Below are 7,500 nucleotides of genomic sequence, written 5' to 3' on the forward strand. Positions count from 1 at the left end.
AAATGCAAATTACCGAACACCGCCGAAAATGCCGCTCGGACAAGCGATTTGTCTCTTCATTTTGACGGTCTTGTGAGGTCAACTGAAGCATCCCTCATAAAATGTTCCTCCTAATCCTAACTGAGCAATCTCTTAAAATTTGTCGTTTAGCTAAGTTTGAGTGCATTTAAGACATTCTATAGTTTCCAAATAATTTTATTCTTGGCGCCTATATTTTTTGTCACTAAAACTGGGTCTTACGAAATATCTTACAGAGAATGTGCTCTACCTTTAAACCCTTTGAAACTTCGGCCATCGAATGTTGAAACAAAGGTCTTTCGTCTGATAGAGAGAAATCTCTGGGCAATTACTTTTGCTTGACGCCTCGAGCGCTTAAAATGTCGTTAAAATGCATTCTTGTGACCTTTCGGGTCAAAACACAGCAGGCCGATATCCGTCTTTATAGATTTGATAAGAAAATAGATGAGACCGCTTTAAATAAAGTGCAGAAAGTAAAATGATACCATTTTAATCCATACCTGTTTTTTAGTGAGAAGTGGGAGCTTTAACAATGTTTGGGAACTACACTTATGTAAACGGCCACAGCAGAATATAAACATGACGAACGTTTGTCAACATAACAACCACAGGATACCCAATGGTAGACCGAAGTGCTCCTTTTTCTCAGGGACGGCGGAGCTAGGGGGACTACCCATGAAGAAAAAATAGAGGAAAAAAAACTCATAAAGCATAAAAAGAGAAAACTAACAGAAGGAAAAAGTTGCATTTCCGAGCTTCAAGATTTCAAGATTTTCTGGCGGAGAATTTCCTTCTGGGAACCCCCTACAAGTTAGCGGCTCTTGCTTGTTAGCCCCCTCCCCCCCCCCCCCCAACAATACAAAATATGCTCCGTCGTCCCTGTTTTTAGCTTTTCACTGACATAATGATGTCATCAATAAATATGTTACCAAGCAAAAATTTAAGTCGGAACATTTGCGTTCCGTGAAGAAACTGTTATTTTCCGGCTGTGGTGGAAACACAAAGCATGTGCGGGTGGCATCGTATTATCTAAGGCAATAATTTACCTAAATGGTGGGATGAGTGCTTCTGCAAGATTGATAAAATGTTGCTAAGAAAATGAAACAATTAGCCAATATCAAAAATACCATAATATTCTTTGTTTGTCCCTCCAGTTGGGTAGTAGCCAAAACGCCGGGCCGGGGGCCGGGGTTGGGGTGTCTTTCTTTCTAAAGTTTCTTTGTTTCAATTTTTGTCGTTATTCTGCTGTAATGTTATATCCGAATGTTCGGTATTTTTCCTTCATTCGTTTTGGCTACTACCCTCCAAAAGTTTGCATAAGAATTGTTTTTATTTCCACTTGGGAATTATAATGGTCCCAAGAGAAACTGGAAAAAATGCTTATGCAAAATTTGGAGGGACAAACAAAGAGTAATATGATATTTTTGATATTGGCTATGTGATACTGTATTTACTCCATTAGGTGCTGTCCTAAAAATAAACGCCAGGTCTCGTCGAAAAGCCGGTGTATTTTGCTCCAAATTCTCACTTTTTCTCTTTCAAAACTGTCAACAATTAGTTAAGCCTCCTTTTTACTGAGAACCGTGAGAAGTCTTAATAATCTAAATATGCGTCGCCTCTTAATAGGCCTTTTTCGATGTATTAAAATTCAGCTTGATAGTGAGGCAGTGAGGACAAAGACAAAGGAAAGTGGATGATATGTAAATATTTTCGCATTCTTTCCAAAGTGTTTCTATTGCTGTTGTCCTCACTGCCTCTCGTCTCGCCTTCTTCCCCACTCGGCCATACCACCCTTGTCTCACCTTCTTCTCTACACGGCCAACGCCATACCGCCCTTTCGAGTTCGCGATGACTAAGCGCTCGTCCTAGTGACCCTTAGAGAAAAAACCGGCTGCCCGCAGACTATACGCTAAGAGACTTTATTATATCTCGGCATGACCTGCATATTCCTCAAACGAAGGCATTAAAAATCATGATAAAAATGAAAATACATAGCTCAATACTAAAAAAAGTAAAAGTATATCTCTATTTGACTAAACTGAGTTTTAAGTATCTTACCAGATCCGGGCTGAACAAAAACACCAGTCTTACGAAATACCACTCCGATTCATGTTTTCCTAGCCCTCTGTCTCCTTTTGGCCAGGTTTTATTGCGGCCTTTTCCGTGGTTGGATAAATCAAGGGGTATTCTGCATCTTGTAGCTCCTCTTGTCCATCCAAAACCCAACTTTCCACGATGGCGCGGACATACGGTCATGCTTTCTAAATTGCCTGGCATTTTGAAAATTGCTGCTCGACACAATATTATTTCCACCTTATTTACGGGACCAGTAAACGAGTATGACGAGAGATGATTTTCAATATCTTTTGAACACGCGCTCAATGGAACAACCTGGATATCTTTCTCTACTGTCGGAACCACAGATTCCTCCAGTTATCGTCTTGAATGAACCGCAGACCTCCATAACTATAAGGAGCGGCTCTCAAACTGATACCTAGTTAATAAACCGCATTCAACGAAGTCCCTTAAGGGAGTCCGTTAATTTAAATTGTCAATCAGTAAGGACTATTCGACTGTTTTGTCGAAATCAGTTTTGTCCCTTGTGTATTGATGACATCATTATGTCAGTGAAAAGCTAAAAACAGCGACGACGGAGCATATTTTGGAAATTCTCCGCCAGAAAATTTTGAAATCTTGAAGCTCGGAAATGCAACTTTTTAATTCTGTTAGTTTTATCTTTTTATGCTTTATGAGTTTTTTTTCCTCTATTTTTTTCTTCATGGGTAGTCCCCCTAGCTCCGCCGTCCCTGAGAAAAAGGAGCACTTCGGTCTACCATTGGGTACCCTGTGGTTGTTGTGTTGACAAACGTTCGTCATGTTTATATTCTGCTGTGGCCGTTTACATAAGTGTAGTTCCAAACATTGTTAAAGCTCCCACTTCTCACTAAAAAACAGGTATGGATTAAAATGGTATCATTTTACTTTCTGCACTTTATTTAAAGCGGTCTCATCTATTTTCTTATCAAATCTAAGACGGATATCGGCCTGCTGTGTTTTGACCCGAAAGGTCACAAGAATGCATTTTAACGACATTTTAAGCGCTCGAGGCGTCAAGCAAAAGTAATTGCCCAGAGATTTCTCTCTATCAGACGAAAGACCTTTGTTTCAACATTCGATGGCCGAAGTTTCAAAGGGTTTAAAGGTAGAGCACATTCTCTGTAAGATATTTCGTAAGACCCAGTTTTAGTGACAAAAAATATAGGCGCCAAGAATAAAATTATTTGGAAACTATAGAATGTCTTAAATGCACTCAAACTTAGCCAAATGACAATTAAGAGATTGCTCAGTTAGGATTAGGAGGAATATTTTATGAGGGATGCTTCAGTTGACCTCACAAGACCGTCAAAATGAAGAGACAAATCGCTTGTCCGAGCGGCATTTTCGGCGATGTTCGGTAATTTGCATCAGTTTTTCTCTAAAATAAATCGGTAATAACCCAAACTAACTATTCCATGCTTCTTGGTACACGTTACTCTTTTAAACTTGGAAGTATGAGCAAAATCGATTTTTCAAGGTTTGCCATCTGGTGTTTGATTTTTACGGACATCCACTCTTAAAGTGTTCTGACATGTTCCTTACAGTTTTCATATTTATGCCTTTTGTTGTGCTGCGGAAACCGCTGTGGAACCTCAGTCTGTACAAACCTAAATGAAATCGATTGCTCGACTAGGCACAAGCTTAAAGAAAGAATAACGTAGGCCAACGTAGGCACCGAGCAAACTTGTTTTGTTTCCAGGTGTCTTATGACATATGATTGTCACGGGCTTGACAGTTCGGTACCGAAGAAGCAAACTGTAACTGTAATTGTACTAGGGAGTTAGTTGTAATTGTCAATTGTTTCCTCCTGTTGTCACCACGTGAGATATAGTTGCGGAATAAAGGAGAGTGGACCAAAAGGAGTGTTACAGATGGTTTTTGTTCCCACGAAAAGTTTTCTCCAACAAACGTCAGAGAATATTTGATTATCATGACCAAATGACTTTCAGCCCGATCTCTTGCTTTCAGTAAAAGCCCACAAAACATCATTATTGTTACCCTAGATATGTCTCCAGCGACCTGTGGTCATCTGGAACGCAGATTGTCTGAGTACTACTGTAGTTATTTTTTGTCATCAAATATTCACTGCAACTTAAAACAAATTGCTGAGTATTTCTCAAAACTTTAAGTTCTACGCATGTGCACCTGGAAAAGCCTTGACAAGACCAGGATCTCAACTCTCATGAAAAGTCTACACCACGATATTTCCAGAGCCAAAGCTATTTTTAAACGAGTTTGTGAATTAAATTGGAATCACATGATTGAGTGAAAAGGTCTCGTTTCGCGAAAAGATTAATCTACACCTACTGTAGCTCAATTTGTGAAAGGCGATGACACAATTATATTGAAGCTGCGTGTTCTTCGTCATGAAAAGGAAACCGTCTCCCAAGGCCCTATCTCCGCCGTTAAGTGAGCACTATGGTACTTCAGTCGGTTCATTTCCTTCCTTCGGTAAGCAATGGGAATAGGCACTTCTGACAGGTTCCTAAATACGCGCTAGCCTTAGTGAGAGTCAATTTTTTAGTGACCTTTGGCAACCATTATTTTTCAATTTTCCGAGAGTTCGCACGAGGATCCGTAGTCAATGACAGTCAAAATAGGAAAAACTAATTTTGCTTTTAGTTTTGAGCCCTTTTCTTACGATGTCACGAGATCAAGTTGCGTAAAGCAATCACGCATGTGGAAAACAGGATCGCAAACACAAACGGAAAAAGTGACAGTGTTTGTGATCGAGCCAACGCAAACTGTTTGTGACTGTTTGTAACGTTGTTACGTGTATATGGAAATAGGTCACGTACTTGTTTCGAAACAGAATCCAAATATAATTTATTTCGAATTTTTAAAAAAGAAAGATAATATGGAGCGACTTATTTCGTTTACCAGGAATGGTGAATCTCACATAAAAAGAGAGAAAACTTGCTCACGAGCACTGTGGCTTTTATTACAGAAATTTACAGACCTGCTGGAGAAAAAAGTAAACACTTGGTATAAAAATTGTAATGTTTCAAGATTACTGATCGAGTTTGACATAAAACTAGACGCTCCTTAAAGCGTACACTGGGTTGCCCGTGGTACGTGTTACACAAAAAAGGGAAGCACTGGATTCGGTGGTATTAAACTGCAGCGTTCCAGTTAATTTTTTAAATTGGGGGGTCATTAAGACCATTTGAGGGGTCACCCACATGTCACCAGCAGAGGCCCTTTGGCTCACACGTTCACACGTTTAATTATTTTGTAATGTCCTGTCCCATTTTGAGGTCTTTTTAGTTTTTTAAGCTTTCGTGATAAATTCAGTTTAAAGATAAAAAAACACGGTCTTGAGTAAAATTAACTCGTTTCTTCTTTAAATAAATAGTCTGCAAAAAACTAACTGCAAATTGCTCTGACGGACGTTTTCCAGCACGTCTTGCAGTTGCAAAACGTTTATTGCAAACACTAAGAAAAGACTGAAGGTATTATTTCCGCTTCATAATTCCTCTTCTTGTTAGTCTAATCTGATGATATCAGAAAAAGCCAAGCCAAAAGAAAAATGAAGAAAAAAAATAACATGCTTTTTATACATAACTCTGAATCGAATTCTCATCGAAAGATTCGATCGATCTTAAAAACACGAAAAATTCTGCAGTCTCTGACTTTTATGAATAATCGGAAAGGTCATGATGTTTGTCAAAAGGAAGAAATTGATCACGTGCTAGGCAACTATAAAGTTGCACGTGATCACCATCTGTCAACTGAATGAACTACGGGAAACACAGGCAGCCCAAGCTCGGTTTACGATTTATAGACTTTGTATAGGAAAATATACTTGAGCTTATAAATGCTAAAGTAAGCTGTAAATGTAGAATAAGCTTCACTTACCTCTACGTACAGTTGTCCTCGTCTTTTCTGTGCAATCAGAGGGCAAACTGTGTCCGTTTTAGACGAGTTTGTGGCTTACGAATGTTTGCGATGTCGTTAATCATCATTTTATTTAAAAATCATCATTTTATTTAAATAATTCAAATTTACCAAATTAGAAAAATACATATATATACAACCCGCATGTAGCAACGCTAATTGGAGCGGGTTGTATAGCTTACAATAAAATTCACTAAAATATATTATTATTAAAATCAGGCAAGTAAATAAATAAATAAATAAATAAATAAATAGAATAAACAGGTATACACATATTCACAAATAGCTACGATTTACATGAGAAGATCAAGAACCTATAATAAGACATAGAACATAAGGAATAAATAATAACAGCTACTAGAGTTTGATTAATAATAATTAGTAATTTTAAACATTAACGTAGAGACATCAACATAATCATCCTCATTACTAAGTACCGCAAGCAAAAATTGATGAATCTTATTTTTGAAACGTTTTTTGCTACGTTCACGCAGGTCAGGCTTCAGGCAATTCCACAACTTAGCTCCGAAAATGGAAAACGAATTAAGTTGAATTCTTAGTCTTGATTTATTAATATATAAATTACCAGCATCAGAAAATCTAGTGTTATATGTATGAACGTCAGATGAGCAGGTAAAAACATCACAGATATTCTGAGGCGCAGAATTTGGTAGATATGTCGTGCATAGAGAACATACTGTTTCAAAATAAAGCATGTTGAGGGATAAGACATAAGCAGAGCTAAACAAAGGAATAGCTAGAGATCAATTACCAGCAAAGAACATTAGCAGAAGAGCTCGCTGTTGTACGATAAAGACCTTCTTCAAATAGACCTGTGCAGCTTGGTCCCAAACAGCAATTCCGTAGCATGTATCTGGGAAAATCAGAGAACGGTAAATTTGGATTAAAGTATTTAGAGGGACAGAGTGTCTTAATCGTGATATAATTCCAACAACCCTACTAATTTTAGAGGCAATGTAGTCGATATGATACTTCCAAGTTAAGTTTTTATCGATGAGCACACCCAGGAACTTAACATAAGCTTTGCATTCAAGAAAAGTATCACTATTTGAGGTATTATTGTATATCCCAATATTGATCTGATAGCTAAGCTTCTTTTGTGATGGCCTAAAGACGACAAAATTGGGCTTTTTTGAATTTATGGTCAGCTTATTTGCATTCAACCAGTCACAGACTTTCTGCAATTCGATGTTGATTATACTTTCTCGTGACTTCAAATCCATGTCAGCATACAGCAGGTTTTTATCATCAGTAAATAAATGAAAAGAAAGCTTCTCAGAAGAATTATAAATATCATTAATATAAATCAAGAAAAGTAGAGGGCGCAGTACAGAGCCTTGTGGGACCCCTGTTAGCACATTTCTTTTAGAAGATATTTGTTTATCGATTTGAGTAGTTTGGACACAGCCATTTAAGTAGGATGAAAACCAATCGTTTACCGGGCCCCCGTATACCTTTTTAAAGTCG

At 37.9% G+C, this 7,500-nt stretch overlaps 1 protein-coding gene across 2 annotated transcripts in view; it reads left to right on the plus strand.

The window, feature by feature from the left end:
• Positions 1-2,920: 2,920 nt before the first annotated feature.
• Positions 2,921-7,500, plus strand: part of LOC138008086 (short transient receptor potential channel 4-like) — a 32,982-nt gene continuing 28,402 nt past the window's right edge. For both annotated transcript variants that reach the window (XM_068855275.1, XM_068855277.1), the window contains exon 1: positions 2,921-2,973. The gene's annotated coding sequence lies outside the window, so the exon portion shown is untranslated. The remainder of the gene's footprint in view (positions 2,974-7,500) is intronic.

This window comes from Montipora foliosa, chromosome 6 (genome assembly GCF_036669935.1).
Source record: "Montipora foliosa isolate CH-2021 chromosome 6, ASM3666993v2, whole genome shotgun sequence".
Lineage (NCBI taxonomy): Eukaryota > Metazoa > Cnidaria > Anthozoa > Scleractinia > Acroporidae > Montipora > Montipora foliosa.